The 17,639-nt window shown below is 41.7% G+C and overlaps 1 non-coding gene across 1 annotated transcript; it reads right to left on the bottom strand.

Moving 5' to 3' along the window:
* Positions 1-8,429: 8,429 nt before the first annotated feature.
* LOC147921335 (small nucleolar RNA R71) lies at positions 8,430-8,538 on the bottom strand. Its single transcript, XR_015589931.1, has one exon. It is a non-coding gene; the product is annotated as a small nucleolar RNA R71 (small nucleolar RNA).
* Between the last annotated feature and the right edge of the window lie 9,101 nt (positions 8,539-17,639).

The following is a 17,639-nucleotide window of genomic DNA, read 5'->3' as shown; positions in this document are numbered from 1 at the left end:
AAGGCCGTGTGGGCCCAACTCATGTGATACCGATAGCTCGATGGACTTTGTGGCCAGAGAGTGGGAGAGGTATGTTTGCTTTGGATGATGATCTGAGAGCATGCTTTCTGGTTCGACCAGGTTGAATTAAATGGTTGTTTTAGTCTAGTTTGGTTTTTTTGGAATCCCTTACCCGTTGTATTTAAAGGGAAAGTCGACGAAGGGTTTTGGAAAGCCGCTTTTTAGTTGTTTTGTCGCCGTTCAAAGAGGAAAAAAGGAGAAAAGTTTGAGATAGTGTTGTTGTGAGGTTTTGGGCTTTTCTTGGCTGTTTTGGTTAGATTTGTTGCTGTGGAAGGGAGTTTTGTTGCTAGAGACGAAGGATAAGATTCCTAAGGTGTTGGTTTCATCGCTTTTGGGTTAGATCTTCCTGCAAAAGAGGTGAGTGCATGACCATGGCTGATCTAAGCCTAAAATCTCTTTTTTTTTTTTTTGCTTGTTTGGTGTTGTTTTGGTGTTTTTCTTGTTTATTTTGAATGCTATAAGCTTTTCAATGGTTTCTTGTTTGGTGTTGTTTTGGTGTTTTCAATGGTTTCTTGCGGCCTTTGGGGGAGTTTTGGTTGGATTGGAGATGATTAGAAATGGAAACTTGACGTTCGGCTTTGAGCAGATCGTCTCTGCGGAGTCAGTGTCAATCGACACTAGGTGGGTGTCGGTCGACACCAACAGTCAGTGTTGGTTGACACCAGTATGGTGTCGGTCGACACTCATTTTTCTGATGCTTGTTCATTGGTTTTTTGTGTCTGTTTGTGCTTGCTTAACATTAGAATCTCAGTTGCTTGTGTGTATAGCCCAGTAGATGGGAGGATTATTACCTCACTGAGTGTTTATGAAAATACTCATGCATCTCAATTTGTGTTTGCGGTGCAGGTAAAGGCAAAGTGTGATCGTGAAATCAAGGCGATGAGGAGGAGAATGTTCTAGAAGCTTGGTTGATTGTGCTCTAGCTATTGTTAGATTGCTAGAGTTGAGTTGATAGAATATTATAGGATGTTAGAATTTGGTATTGACTTTATTGGTTATTGGATTATTTCATTGTTGGGTTTTTATCGGTTTAATGGTATTGTTAGGCTATCCGCTGTTGATGATTGATGTTAGGTTTTTAGAGGATATGGGACCACTAGAAATTATATTATATATATAAAAAAAACGGAAGGGTTGTTTCAATCTCAGCCGCGATCTCCACAAGCTGCACCCTAGTGGTGTAGGTCCTCCCTCTGTAGTGGATCCTCAAGTTCTCACAAAGCACCATCATGAACCTCCTCATTTGAGCCTCCTCAGACTCCATCTCTCGGCCCCCATAAACCAAGAGTCGGTTGAACTCCACATCCAGCTCACGAATCGTCCGAGTCCCCTGAGACAACTGTAGAAACTGCACCTCCATACAGTCTAGCACCTCCCGAGGAAAATAACTACGGATAAACTCCTCCACGAGATCAACCCGCCCTCCTGGCAGCCACCGACCTCCACCCTAAATGAGCATTGTCTGCCAGGTGGTGGACCCCTATTTCCACCGTATACTCCTGAGGACATCTGAGAGACTGGAAGTTGCGTTCCAGCCTCGTCCTTAACGCGTCAGCCACAGTAGGGTCGGTACCACCTAAGAAATGCACCGTACCAATCCCACCCATCTCCCTCATCATACTGACATACTGAGAATGAGCTCCCGCACTTGCAGCCAGTGGCTGCTACAACTTTACCGTGGTAAGTTGTGTGTTTCATATGTTTTGTCCAAACTTGATAGTTCTGATTGTCACTTTCTGGAAGGTCACCCATCCTGACATTACTCCAGCTCAAGCATGCTTAAATCTGGAGTTCTCTCAAGATCCTTGACCGAAAAGATAAGTGCACTTTGATGACATAGGTGGCCAAATTAATTCTTTTAAACCTCTATGCAAGTCCCTGAAACTGGGGTGTCACAACCCAAACATGTACCCAAATGTGTGATCGTGCAAGAAGAACAACCAGAGACCTGAACCCGAACAAGAGAATCTAAGCTGAGAGGGACCACCGAAAGTCCAACTCGTTGAACAAGATAACAGCTGTTTCGGCTAGGTCAAAGGGTTTCCATATATAAACATTTTCCTATTTTCTCGACCATGACATGCCAACCAGGACAGAGAGAGAGCAAGATCTACTGAGAGAGATTGAGAGCTGATCTTATTTTCTGCTTTTACAACTCTTTTACATTGATTATGTATAAATTTTTTTTCCTTTTAATACATCATCTACTTTTGTTATATCCAATTCTTATTCGTTTATGCTTTTATGTCGATTATGATGCGATATGAGTAGTGAATCAAAGTTTCTATGGATGAGATAGGCTAGTATGTATTCTTAATCGATTATAAGGTTTTAGCTTGATTGATTTTATGAAAACACCCTTATGGATTAGTGTTCTTAATGCTAGTTTCAGAACGAGAGGTTGAGATTATATCCTAGGCGTTCCGCACCGAGAGGTGTTAGATGAAATGCTTGAATTAATTAATCCTAGAGATTTATTCATTTAGCCTAAGAGATTAGATGAGTAAGAGATTTATTGACAATAGTGAACCGGATTTTAAAGTCTGCTTGGTCATGTTTGTCCAACGAGAGTTGGGTAGGGAAGTGATTAAAGTTGATTGTTTCTACCACGAAAGTGGATTAGCAAGGACTAAAGATTCATTGTCTACATAACAGATTGCTTGAGGCATGTAAAACATTCTAGGTTGATTAGGAATACTTATGAACCAATTACCCAATCCTTAGGAGCTTTCTTATATTGATTTTTTAAGCTTTTATCTTTCACTCGACCCCCAAGCCGACCTGGTACTCGATCATCAGCATCATGTGGTGCCTCGAGTTGTTCATCATTCTATTCTTATTTTCTAGTCACTCGATCACTTATTCGATCCGGTACTTGGCTGTTTGCATCGTGTACCTCGGTGAGTAGTTCTTTGTTTTATTCTTTTTATTTCTGTTCATATTAGGTTGTTAGACAAAACCCCTTTCGTTGCTTGGCTTGACTTGCATAGTTCTGATTGCATAATATCTATTAACAACAACTATTTGGAGTGATCTTACTAGAGATGATCAGAAAGAGAAAAATTAGGTTATAAAACTTTGGGAGAAGTGGTATCAAATTTGGCGGAAGGTTAACCGGAGAAGAAGAAGAAAGAAGTGAAACAGATTTTAGGGTTTTTGTTGTGGTGGGGTTTGAGCTCGCTCAAACTAGGTCTTCCGTATAGATGTATATAGATATAAATACTTATGTAGCCTTGCAATTCTGTAGCAAATATTGCAACGGCTTTGCCAAGCGCCCTCGCAAATATGTCGCTGATACTAGGATTTTTTGTATTTATCCTAGCAGGTTCAACTACCCTTATGCATTGTAGTACTTAAGGTGTCAATCCAAATGGGATGATGATAATCACAAAAGATGCAATCAACATAGAACAAGTTAAGCCAATTCAAATATGGGGGTGGTATATATCAACCTAATGAAGCAAAAATGAAATGCAATAAAGTAAACAACTTAAAGAAGTACTAAGAAGAAATTAAGCTATAAAACAAGTGCAATAAACAAGAGTAAGCAGAATTAACTAATAAGCAGAAGTAAACAAGAGCAAACTAGAAAAGAGCAGAGCATAAATAAGAAAGTAAACTGGAGCTCGACCTATCACTCGGTCGAGCATGGTATGAACCAAGATCGAGTGCATGGTCGAGTGATGCCGAATAGAAGATTAAATGTAAAACTAAAAGCAGAAACTATAAAGCAGAAAATGACAAGTAATTAAATGCAAGAAATATAAGCAAACAAGTAGCAAATAGATCCTAAGGATGGGAATTATTGGTTGGTATTACCTCATAAACTTGCAAATCCACTCTCATCGCAATAACAATCAAGTTTAGTAACATCCTAACCCAACTCTCATTGTTGAAAGCATACTAAACAGGCATTACGACCCAGGTTCATTATTTGTCAAAAACCACCCTAGACAACTAATCTCTTAGGCTAGACACAGTAATCTTCAGTATTAGCGTTATCTAACAACCTAAACATTGGTGATAACATCATTATTGATGTTACTATATTTTACCATATTTAAGGCGTTGTTTAGTTCATGTTTTGCATCATATAGAAATGATTCCTTAGGTTTTATAGCCATTTATGTCCAAATATACACTTAGGATGTTTAGAAACATGCAATGCATACATTTGTGCATTTGGAGTATTATTAGGTGTTATGGAGCTCTAAAAGGGTAAGGAAGGAATTGGTGTTATTTTTGGAGCTAAACAAGAGGACTGAAAGTATCAGGAAGTGGATTCGCAAGGCAACTCGTCCACAGCACTCGAGCAGGCACATGGTCGAGTACTCGGTCGGATTCATAACGAGCTCCGCAAAGATCGATCCAAATGAAGATCTTCCGTTGCGATTCAGGTTCCGTATCCTTCATGAGAGTTGTAGGAAATTGAGATAACGTTCTAATTCCGGTGATTTAAAGGCAATCAGAGGTGTAGTGCAAGAGTTATCCCGATTTTACTGAACGGATATCATCCCAGATCGAAGACTCGAGCTACGTGACAGACCAATCACTCGACCATGCACTCGACCGAGCACATGGTCGAGCTGACCGCCGTCTCTCTGTTTTGTCCTCTAGCTAACTATGGCTTCTCTCTCTTTACTATATATATGTGTACTGGCACTTGTGGCCGAAGAGAGAGACCCTGGAGACCATGTAGACACCTCATAACCTAGTTTTTGCCATTTTTAGCTTCTTTTACTTTATTGCATCATCTCTTATCTTTTCTCTAGATTTTCATAGATTCGTAACCTTCATAACTTTGAATCTGTTGAATATTTTCTTTCACTTCTTTGTTCAATATTGTTCATCTTTATCTCATCTTTCTAATCATGATAGTTTCATTAATTTCTGGGTTTGTGTTCTTCATGATGATTTTTAGATCTTATTAGTGGGTTAGGATCTTAGGGATGGATTAGGCTGTGTAAAGGTTATGGTTGTTTAGATTGGTCAAGCTTGATTGTTATATATCTCTTCTAGATTAGATATGCTCTATGCTATTCTTATACTAAGAGGGTAAGGGTAGATCTTAAGCTTCTTAGCATCACACCAATGTCTAAGTTGTTTGATAAGGCTAATGCTAGAGATTATCATGAAGCATGCTAAGAGATTAGATGTTTAAAGTGATTTTTGACATTGATGATCTGGGTTTTAATGCCTGCTTTGATATGTAATAGCTAGTGAGAACTAGGTCTAAGAAGTATCTTGGCTTGATTGTTATTGTCATGAGAATGGATTAACATGTATTAGAAGATCATTGTCTAGAGATAGCTCATTTGTTGATTGAGGTTTGTTGACCAATTTAGATAGCCATAGCTTGAGTCCATCCCATAAATCCATCCTTAGGATTTTCTTTGTTTATTGATTTCCCTGTTTAAGTATTGTTAATTGCTTGTTGTTTGCTCTGTTTTCATTATTTGCTTTGTTTCTGTTCATTCGCTTGTCAACTCGATCCCCCACTCGACCATGCACTTGACCGAGTGCTAGGTCGAGCTCCATTTTACTTTCTTGCTTATGCATTGTTCTATTCATGTTTTCTTCTGCTTATTAGTTAATTCTACTTAGTCTTGTTTATTGCACTTGTTTTACAATTTAATTCAGCATTAGTATTGTCTTAAGTTGCCTTAGTTCATTGCATTTCATTATTGTCATTAGGTTGTTAGAAACTAATCAACTTGATATTTGGCTTAACTTGAATGCATTGATCACATCTTGACTACTTACATATCACACTCTTTATGGATTGACATCCTTTATGCTACAACATCATAAGTGAATTGAAACACCTTGCATTACATTCTGATCATTCATACTTATGTTTGTTTGTTTGATTGCATCATTCATTCATTCATAAGTAGATACTTGAAAAAGTTCTTGTTTCAATTATTTTACCCATATTAGCTATAGTTTTCATATGCATTTAGGAAGATTTTGATAAGATTTCAAGTATAAAAGGTCTATTATCAAGTATTTCAGGTTTCAAGAAGGTTTTACAGATTTATAGCAAAAAGGACCAAAAGACAAGGAAAATATGTTTTAGGTAAGTTTCAGAGCTTGGTGTCTATGGAAATCTGGAAGAGTCATCTTTCTCCTCGAAGTGGAATCAAGTCAATCTATTCATTCCTCCGGAACTTATGCCCATTTTACCGAGACGTGTTACAAACCGACGTGAAGAGAACCAACCAGCCGATGGGCTTTTTATTCAAGGCCTGACCAGCGACCATCACCACGGCCGAGTCCAAGCCTCCTCCACGGTCCAGAAGCCTCTTTCGGCGCCCCTTGTCCTGCACTTAAGAAGAGAAGACGTTTCTACCCTTACAAAACCCTAACCCTAAACAAAACCCTATAAATACTCTTAAGACCTAGGGTTTTCAAGTGTGCTTCCTTTGTGCCTCTAAGTTCTTCATCCACGCCACCAGCAGCCAACCTAGAGACGACCAGAGACTCCTCTACTACTGTCAAAGCTCGTCCTCTCTCACCTCCTCTTAGAAGCCATCGCTAAAGTCACCAATCTCTTTCTACTCTTTCTAGTTCTTTCTTATTTACTTTGCTTTTGGGATCAAGTTACTTTTGTGACAAATAGAGAATTTTCCTTTGAACCCATATTTGTTTATTGATTCACTTTTGATGCTATACTCTATAATATCAATGTCGTTTTTTTTGCATCATGAGCGAGTAATTTACTTTGTTGGGTTTTATGGGGTGATTCAAGGGGAATTCATGGTTCGCTTCAATTAGGTTGTTAGATCTTATTTTCGGTTTTATACTAGAGTTCTTTTGGGACATCTTTATCTTAATGCATGTGCTTGGATTGATCACCAAGTGCTGATCTAGAGAACAGGAGCGCTAACTGCGTTATTCTAATTTTCCAAACTATTGTTATACCAAAACCTCGCGTCGTAATCTGTGTAAGTTGAGTTGCGTAGTTTGGTGAATGTATCAAATTTTTTTAACTAGCTGGTTGACATTTGTCGTTGCCTACGAAAGTTGAGTAACAGAGTGTGAAGACTTTAGACTTTCATTCTATGAGAATAGCTTGTTAGTTCATTAGTGTTTCGTAGTTGAGAACCTAGACCGAAAATTAGTATTAACTTGTTAGATCTTACACTTAATATTGCTTAAAACCATGAAAACCCTGAGATGGCTTCCAAAACGCCCAACGCCTTAGTCTTATAGTTCTAAACCGTTTTATTTATTTGCAATAGTTATTAGGAAAACCAAAACCCCAATCTCTTCTTTAGTCTTAGCCATAGGTCTTTCTCTTTTAATTCAATTTGTGTTTGCTATTACTCTCTGTGGGATCGATCCTAAAATACTACACGGATTAACTGTGCACTTTCAGTCGTTGTGTAGTCTTTTCAGGTAAAAGATTTGGAGTGAAATTCTACACACATCAAAGCTTTTTGGCGCCGTTGCCGGGGAATAACTAGCTGCCTATTGAATTTGATAAGAAATTTCGTCTAAAATAGTTTGAATTTTTCAATTTTATTTTTAATTTTCTTGTTTCTCGATAACCTCTATTTTCCCTTCTAGTTTCTGTTTTTGGATTTTGTAGTGCATGACTAGGAGTCAACCCTCCGGAACCGTATCTCCAATTCAAGACATTGATCGACTAGAATGTGAAATTAGGAAACTTCGAAGACAACAACTCATGCCCGAAGAAAGGAACCAGGACCAAGGTTTCCTTAACCTCGACCAACCGCTGATACCTCATGCCCTCAACAAGGAAGGAAAACCAATTCTTGCACAAGGTGGCAACCCCAAACTTCTAGCCGCTGATCCGCAACTCGACCCTGAAGTTGGCCGAGACAACTTACAAGCTCCTCGTGAAGTTAACCCTCTAGGTGTGGGAGACAACCTCGATGTTCCTCCACACCAGCCTGACCTCATCGCTAATCCACCACTACCTCCAGTTGGCAGAAGATAACCCGCGTATGTGCACCTTCTAAGACGTTCCGCACCTAACCATACCATAGCCGATTATGATACCCCAAACCAATTCGTTCAAGACCGCGCTGCTATCCGTATCACTCATCCTCCACAACGTGATTACGAGATTAAACCTCAAATTATCGGTTTGGTGAAACAAAATCAGTTCCATGGCCTTACTACCGAACATCCAATGGACCACATTGATCTTTTTGAAGAAATCTGCTCAACAACAAGAACCAATGGAATTCCCGAAGATTACTTGAAGTGTAAGCTTTTTCCTTTCTATCTAACCGACAAGGCTCATAGATGGTTAAAGTCTCTACCTCCTGGATCTATCACTAGCTGGGAAGGATGCAAGTCAGCCTTTCTCAACCACTTCTACACCAAGTCGAGATCCAACTCTCTTCGCAACAAGCTGCAAAGTTTTCAACAAGGACCGGTCGAATCTTTTTATGAAGCATGGGAACGATTCAAAGACTATGAACGTGACTGTCCCCATCATGGGTTTGCTCAAGGTAACCTGGTAAGTACCTTCTATAAAGGATTACACCCTAAGTATCAACTTTCACCCGACACGGCCAGCAATGGAGATTTTACTACTAAGACCGTTCAAGAAGGAAGAGCTCTCATCAACAACCTTGCCGCAAGTAGTAGCAACACTTGCACAGATTTTGATAGAACCATCCGTTCTAGCAATTCCGATACTAAGGAGATTGTCGACCTCAAGAAAATGATGAACTAACTCCTAAGGAACCACCAACGTGGAGTAAATGCTTGTGAGACTATTAACAATGCAAACATGGAGCCTTTCCAAGAAATTATTATGACCAAGAAGAAGAAGTCAACTATGTTGGTGCTCAAGGATACTACCAAAACCGAGGGTACAACAACAACTTCAACAACAATTTTAGAAATACTTCTAACCTTTCTTATAGGAACCCAAATGTGGAGAATCCCCAAGATCAGAATTATCCTCAGCAAGCTAACCGCTTTCAAGGAAACAACTTCGGTGGAAACAACAACAACTTCCAGCCGCGACCCCAATTCAACAACAACAAGCCACCTTTCCAATCCGGACCAACCCAGGCGCGTACCTCTCAAGCTGATGCCTATGTCGATACAAAGATGCAAGAGCTCCTTGTTGCTTTTCAAAAGCAATCAAGAGACATCAACTCAAGGATGGATAACATATATACCGAACTAAATGGGAAGTGTGAAAGCATTTCTATTCATGTTAAGAAGCTTGAAACCAAAGTTGCTCAAACCGCTAATGTTGTTCCACGCCAAGTTGGTGTACTTCCGGGAAAACCCAAAGAGAATCCTAAAGGATATCCGACTATCTCTAAGCCAAACCTATGGTACCCCTCTTTGACTCTTATGAAGATGTTATTCGTATGACATGTCCATTTGATGAGGAAACAGAAAGCCACTACCCCTTATGGAGACTACCTAAAGCTGAAGATCCAGGACGCTTTGTTTGCTCATGCTCCATAACAGGCATTGAATTCTCTAACTCTCTTTGTGATTCTGGTGCTAATGTTAATGTTATGTCAAGAAGTGTAGCAGATACACTAGGATAGTGAGACATATCGCCATCCATCCTCTGTTTAGTCTTTGGAGATTCATCACAAAAGGTTCCCGACAGATTTGTTCAAGACCTACAACTTGTCGTAGGAGATTGCATAGTCCCTACCGATTTTCACATCTTAGAGATGGAAGAAAAGACCGAGAGACCTTTGATTTTAAGAAGACCATTCCTAGCTACTGTTGGAGCAATCATCGACCACAAGTCAAAGAAGACAACCTTTGCTAACACCAACAAGAAGAAGTCATATCCGACTATCTCTAAGCCAAAACCATGGCCATCCAACTCATTACATTACGAACCGATGGATCCTAACATTGAAAAGCTGAAGCAATTTGACCATTCTCCATCCACAAGTACCAACAGTGTAGTGACCGTGCTAAGAGTAAAAATCCAAAGTCAAAATTCCTCAAACAAAGGGAGTTGGGAAGACAAAGGAGGCCGAATAAGGAAAGACAGTCGAAACAGAAGAAGAAAGGCCGTGAAATCGACGATAGTACCTTACCATGTACCTTGTACCATGTACTGCATACCATGGACTGTACCATGTACCACAAGTCCATCCGTGACTGTACCATGGTTCGACCGTTGACCGGATCGTTGACCCGTACGCCGTACCATTGATTTTGACGTAAAACCGCGACCCGGAAGTTGTAAATGTCCGTGTGGAGCTCATGAAGAAAGAGTTTCATCTCCCCTTGATTGACCAATCAAATTTTATGCAAATAAAGGAGGAGACATAATCATTACTTTTCTTAAAACGTGACCAATGAGATTTCATGCAAAAGGAAGGGAGAAACATAATTATTTTGTCTTCGTAAAAGCTGGCCAATGGAGATTCATGCAAAGGATGATGTGAGACAAAGGAGAGAAGAGGACATTCTCTAGCCAAGTGGTGTGTGTTTTCACCAAGTATTTAGTGGCTTGATCACCAAGTTTTCGCCCAAAGCAGTGGAGGAGAAGCTAGACACTTGCTCGCCATACATTGGCTGTTGAAACCGCCCAAACTCACACCTTTCCACTATATATAGACCCCTTAGGGAAGCCATTTTTGTTTTCCTTCACCCTTAGAGAAAAAAAGAGAAAGTTAGAGTTAGAGAGAGTTCTTTCTTTAGAGTTTTCTCTCCCGCGAGTTGTTAGCCACGTCCGCCTAGGTTGTTAGCTGTGTGCCGCCATAGGAGCTGTGCGCATCTAGTTCTCGCTAGCTAGGATTAGAAGTCTGTTAGAGTCGATTCTTTCTGCCAAGTCCAGCTAAGTTTTGTGTGATAGACTTTAGCGTTTAGGTTTGTTGGGTAGTGTTGAGTTTGCTTAGAATTGTTGAGTTAAATCTAGGTATTTTTAGGTAGATTCGTTTCTTTTCTTCTAGATTGAGTTCTAGGAAGTCAAGTCTCGTTTATTGCTTGTTTGCATGTTGGTGTGAGGTTGTGTCTAGCTCTTAGTCTCTAGATTTCATTCTAGTCTCTTAAGTCGCTTGTTTGTTGTTGCATGTTGTCTTGGGTGCATTACATGTTAGTATTTAGCGCTTAGTCTCTAGATTACCTCTAGTTTCTTAAGTTGGATGTTAATACTAGTGGTTTGCATGTTTAGCGCTTAGTCCCTAGATATTTCTCTAGTTACTTAGGCTTGCATGTAGTTGTTTGTTGCTTGCATGTAGCTTGTATGCTTTGCAGGTTTGTTAGGTTGTGTGTTGAGGTTGTGTAGGAGAAGACTTCCCCAAAGCCGTAATCTGAGTGGATTACGAAGACTCGGAGGGACGGGATAGCTGCCTAGGGCCGAGTAGTACACGATGGTGTAATCGAGTGCGCCTGAAGAGAGGGACTCGCAGGTGATGTTCTATACTCGCGTGCCTTTGTGGCTGTGAGCATAGGTGTTCACGGGTATGGGGGAAGTGATGAAGTGGTGGAGTGAAGGAGTGAAGGGCCCTTGGACTTGAAGACGAAGAAGAGTTGTTAGCTTCCGCATGTGTATACTTTGATAGTATACTTGTTTCATGACTAACTTGCATTTATCTTGCTTGTTTTTCTTGCATGTCGCTTGTGTGTTGCATTTTAGTGTTGCATGTAGTGTAGTTGCTTAGCTTGCATGTTGTGTATTGCTTGTTGGGGTTGGGGTTGGGTTTGGTTTCTTGTTAGGGTCCCGAACTCACTGAGTGATTAGCACTCAAGACTCCATAATTTGTTTTGCAGGTAACCTTAGTGGGAAAAGCCTTTGAGGGGAGGGCAGGACGTTAGGCCAGCCGGTGTAGTTTTGTATTGCCTTTGCAAGATGTTTTGTTGTTGTAGTTTAAATTATCGCATTTTGGCTCTAGGCCTTGTACCAAAAACGTTATGAATGTTTTGTGAACTTATTTCGTTAAGTAATTAATGTATTGAAGTTGTTTTATTTATCTTTGTGTGGGTTCGAATGGTACTAGCCTTGTCCAGGCCAACACAACTCACCAGGCCGCGAGGGTTGTAAAGCCTAAGCAGTCTCGGTCACGGGCGGAATTGCTTCCAGGGAGGACTGGTCGGGAAGCTGCAGCTTCCGTCCCTCGGCTGGACCACCCCGGCGCTGTTCCCATAGTCGTGTCTCGTGGCTGTCCATTGGCCTGCGTGGTCATAGGACGGTTCGAGGGCGTTACAATGGTGATATCAGAGCATGGTTATGATGCTCGCGGAACACACGTTTTCAAATGTTTTATCGAGTAAATGAGTCGCAAAGGAAATTTTAGGAAACCGGTACGTCCTGTGCATTTTAGGTAGTTGGGATTAGGACTTACCCTTGGATGCTCGTGCAGATGGCAGACCGTGGAAGCGAGGAGGGATGGTCGTGGGGTGATGCAAGAGTTGATGGAGAAGTGTGGCGAGACTCATCGGAGGGTGAACAATATGATGATGAAGGAGAATGGCAAGAACCGTTAGAAGGTGATCAATATGACGATGAAGGAGAATGCCAAGAACCGTTAGAGGATGATCCAGATGAAGTCGAAGTGGTGTGGCAAGCACCATTGGAGGGTGAACCATATGATGTCGAGGGAGAAATAAAATCAAGTGAGAATGACGATCAAACGACAGAGAGGTCAAGTTCCAACAGAAGTGGGTCGCAAGATTCTTCATCCCAAGCGAGAACAAGATTCATGATGGAGACAATATTTGGTACTTCTTATGGAGGAGATTGGTCTTTCCCGTGGATGAACAATACCAGTCGACAGCCACCAAGTTTCCGTGAAACGCCATCTGGAGTGCGATCTGCATATCACGAACCAAATGAGCCAAGCAGGGTGCTGCCAAGACAAATGCATGTCCCTAAAGAGCCGAGACAAAGGAGTGTACCAGTGGAGACAAGACAGAGGAGTGCACCCGAAGAGTCAAGGCAAATGAGCGCGCGCGAAGAGCCAAGACGTCCAGAGAGTGGAGCAAGAGATCCTGTGCTATCTGTGTTCCAAGAGATATTAGCGCTTATGAGAGAACAAGTGTCACGCCCAAGTGCATCAGAGTCCCCGAGCTTCCTGAAGATTTTGAAAATCATGAAAGATTTGGGAGCCGAGTATTTTAGAGGAGGATCAAACACGTTTGAAGCAGATCAATGGTTGCAAAACATGGAGAAGAATTTTGACACAACCCGATGCCAAGAAGACTATAAGAAAGACGTTGCAGTATACTACCTGAAGGATGATGCTAGTGATTGGTGGACCAGCGTGAGGAGACACTACGGTCAAAGGAATCCAACATGGACAGAGTTTCGAAAGGAGTTCGAAGGAAAGTATTTTCCATCGGAGGCCAGAGACAGATTGGAGAATGAGTTTATAAACATGGAGCGAGTCCAGAAGAGCATTCGAGAACTGGAGTCAATATTTACTCGACTGCGAAAGTATGTGTACCGAGGACAAGAAGATGAAGCAGTTATGGCACACCACTTTTTACGTGCGCTACGACCAGACATCCAGAATAGGCTCATGTCTGTAACTTACCAACGAGTTGATGAGTTGGTTGAGAGAGCTGTGAACGTGGAGATGAACATAGAGATGTAGAAGGGAGCCATCCGTCAGGACCAAGAGAAGAACAAGGCGAAGGTGATGTCAAGTGATGGCAAAAATCGAATGAGGAGTCGATCTAACAAGGAAGGGCGTAGTCCAAAGCCAAAGAAAAGAGGAGTTGTGTGTTACTCATTTTGAAGAGTCAGGCCATTATTTTCGAGAGTGCTCAAAGGCAGGAAGGATTCATCGCTCAGTGCCATCTCACATCATATGTTACAATTGTGGAAAGGGTGGCCATTACAATGCATCATGTCCGATGAGCGAAGCCATAGTAGCGGTACCAGAAGCAAGAAATCCCCCACTGACCAGTCCAGAAGATGAACAACCTTTGAAGCGGCAAGTTAGAGAGGATCGTGTGCATCCTTCCCCTTAGGTAGTCAACCCTTAAACCTTCATGACCGTTGGTCACCAGGAAGGTAAGTGTGGGTGCTAACTCCCTTTTAGTGTGATTGTGTTCTTGTGTGTTTGTGTGTTTGTGTGTTTGTGGTTTTGTGGAGTGTCGCGTGTCTAGTCGTGTGTACCATTTAGTGGTGCTAGTCTAGTCTTAGTTGTTGTGTTTAGGAAGCCTGCTAGCTAAGAGTGGTTAGAGAACCCTTAGTGTTAGGCCGTGTAGGGAAACCTTAGTGTATTAGGTCGAACCCTTTTCCTAGACGTATAGTGGAACCTGTGAGTGTTGAGTTGGTCGAGCAAGTTGGATTGATGGCTGGAAGCAAGTTCGTGATCAAGAGAGTTAGTCGAGTTCAAGCGCATGAAGGAGATGAAGAGAACGAGGCGAGAAGCGTCAGAAGGAGGAGTAGAGGATTTCAATGGATATAGAGGACGAATTCCTATAAGGGGGGGGGGGAGAATGTAGTGACCCGTGCTAAGAGTAAAAATCTAAAGTTAAAATTCCTCGGACAAAGGGAGTTGGGAAGACAAAGGAGGCCGAATAAGGAAAGACAGTCGAAGCAGAAGAAGAAAGACCGCGAAATCGATGATAGTACCGTACCATGTACCACGTACCACGTACCGCATACCATGGACTGTACCATGTACCGCAAGTCCATCTGTGACTGTACCATTGTTCGACCGTTGGCCGTAAACCGTCAGTTGACCGGACAGTTGGCCCGTACACCGGACCATTGACTTCGACGCAGAACCGCGACCAGGAAGTTGTAAACGTCCGTGTGGAGCTCATGAAGAAAGTGTTTCATCTCCCCTTGATTGACCAATCAAATTTCATGCAAATAAAGGAGGAGACATAATCATTACTTTTCTTAAAAAATGACCAATGAGATTTCATGCAAAAAGAAGGGAGAAATATAATTATTTTGTCTTCTCAAAAGCTGGCCAATGGAGATTCATGCAAAGGAGGATGTGAGACAAAGGAGAGAAGAGGACATTCTCTAGCTAAGTGGTGTGTGTTTTCACCAAGTATTTAGTGGCTTGCTCACCAAGTTTTCGCCCAAAGGAGTGGAGGAGAAGCTAGGCACTTGCTCGCCATGCATTGTCTATTGAAACCGCCCAAACTCACACCTTTCCACTATATAGAGACCCCTTAGGGAAGCCATTTTCGTTTGCTTTCACTCTTAGAGAAAAAGAGAGAAAGTTAGAGTTAGAGAGAGTTGTTTCTTTAGAGTTTTCTCTCCCGCGAGTTGTTAGCAGGGTCCACCTAGGTCGTTAGCCGTGTGCCACCGTAGGAGCTTTCGCGTCTCGTTCTCGCTAGCTAGGACTGGAAGTCTGTTAGAGTCGATTCTTTCAGCCAAGTCCAGGTGAGTCTCAAAGCATGTGATATGGTACATGATAGGTTGGGTGTTGGGTGTTTTTCCTTAAGTTTTGTGTGATAGACTTAAGCGTTTAGGTTTGTTGGGTAGTGTTGAGTTTGCTTAGGATTTTTGAGTTAAATCTAGGCATTTTTAGGTAGATTCGTTTCTTTTCTTCTAGATTGAGTTCTAGGAAGTCAAGTCTCGTTTATTGCTTTTCTACATGTTGGTGTGAGGTTGTGTCTAGCTCTTAGTCTCTAGATTTCATTCTAGTCTCTTAAGTTGCTTGTTTGTTGTTGCATGTTTCCTTGGGTGCATTGCATGTTAGTATTTAGTGCTTAGTCTCTAGATTACCTCTAGTTTCTGAAGTTGCATGTTAATACTAGTGGTTTGCATGTTTAGCACTTAGTCTCTAGATAATTCTCTAGTTACTTAGGCTTGCATGTAGTTGATTGTTGCTTGCATGTAGCTTGTATGATTTTAAGGTTTGTTTGGTTGTGTGTTGAGGTTGTGTAGGAGAAGACTTCCCCAAGGCCGTAATTTGAGTGGATTACAAAGACTTGGAGACACGGGATAGCTGCCTAGGGCCGAGTAGTACACGACGGTGTAATCGAGTGCGCCTGAAGAGAGGGACTCGCACGTGATGTTCTATACTCGCGTGCCTTTGTGGCTGTGAGTATAGGTGTTCACGGGTATGGGGGAAGAGATGAAGTGGTGGAGTGAAGGAGTGAAGGGCCCTTGGACTTGAAGACGAAGAATAGTTGTTAGCTTCCGCATGCTTATACTTTGATAGTATACTTGTTTCATGACTAACTTGCATTTATCTTGCTTGTTTTTCTTGCATGTCGCTTGTGTGTTGCATTTTAGTGTTGCATGTAGTGTAGTTGCTTAGCTTGCAAGTTGTGTGTTTCTTGCTGGGGTTGGGGTTGGGTTTGGTTTCTTGTTAGGTTCCTGAACTCACTGAGTGATTAGCACTCAAGACTCCATAATTTGTTTTGCAGGTAACCTTAGTGGGAAAAGCCTTAGAGGGGAGCAGAGGACGTTAGGCCAGCCGGTGTAGTTTTGTATTGCCTTTGAAAGATGTTTTGTTGTTGTAGTTTAAATTATCGCATTTTGGCTCTAGGCCTGGTACCAAAAACGTTATGAATGTTTTGTGAACTTATTTCGTTAAGTAATTAATGTATTGAAGTTGTTTTATTTATCTTTGTGTGGGTTCGAATGGTACTAGCCTTGTCCAGGCCAACACAACTCACCAGGCCGCGAGGGTTGCAAAGCCTAAGAAATCCCAGTCGCGGGTGGAATTGCGTCCATGGAGGACCGGTTGGGAAGCTGCATCTTCCGTCCCTCGGCTGGACCACCCCGACTCAGTTCCCATAGTAGCATCATGTGGCTGTCCGTTGGCCTGCGTGGTCAAAGGACGGTTCGGGGGCGTTATAAACAGCCTGCTACCCAAGCCACCTAAACCGCCTAAGCCACCACAAATTTCCAAGATCAAGATCAAAGTTCCTACTGAGCTAAGTAGCGAGAGCAAGGAACAGATTCAAGAGATGATAAGGCATACTAAAGAAGTTCTTCTTCATGCAAAAGTTTATGAAACTTCAGCAAAAGGACAACTTGTTTTTGAAGCTGGAGCAGACTATGAAGTTATCAAAGGAGCCGAAGGAGCATTGATTCCCGAAGTTAACTCTTCTCAAGCCTAACTTGGCCGCCACCGTCGAGCCAACGACATTAAACAAGCGCGCTTCTTGGGAGGCAACCCAAGCTAGTAAGTATCTATTTTTAGAATATATTTTCTTTTATTTTTAATATTTTTGCATTTTAGTTTTAGGCTTATAAAAAAAAACACAAAAAAACAAATTAAAAAAAAAATAGAAAAGCCAAAAAGAAGGAAGAAGAAGTCCCCATGGATTGGCAATGCACACTATGACTAGTGGCAAGTACCACCTACTGACCGGCCACCTCCAATGTGACCGAAGCATGCCGAAGGCGACGGATCATCACCATCCTTGAGTGACCGATGCCGAGAGTCCCCAACAGCCATACCAACCTTAGCCAAGGCCATGTCCCACGTACTATGTATTATGTACTATATACTATGTACCATGTACTATGTACTATTTGATGTGCGTGGTTTTTATCACTTCAATCTTTTATCTCAAAAAGACCACATAATGGCTGTAAGTGCACAGCTAATCGGTAGTAGTATTTAAGGATCGATCCCACATAGAGAGAGTAGTTGTTTAACGGAATCCAATGGAAGTAAGTA

The sequence above is a fragment of the Camelina sativa genome, chromosome 18 (assembly GCF_030686135.1).
Source record: "Camelina sativa cultivar CO46 ecotype springtype chromosome 18, ASM3068613v1".
NCBI lineage: Eukaryota > Viridiplantae > Streptophyta > Magnoliopsida > Brassicales > Brassicaceae > Camelina > Camelina sativa.
This window is presented reverse-complemented; position numbering and strand designations above follow the sequence as displayed.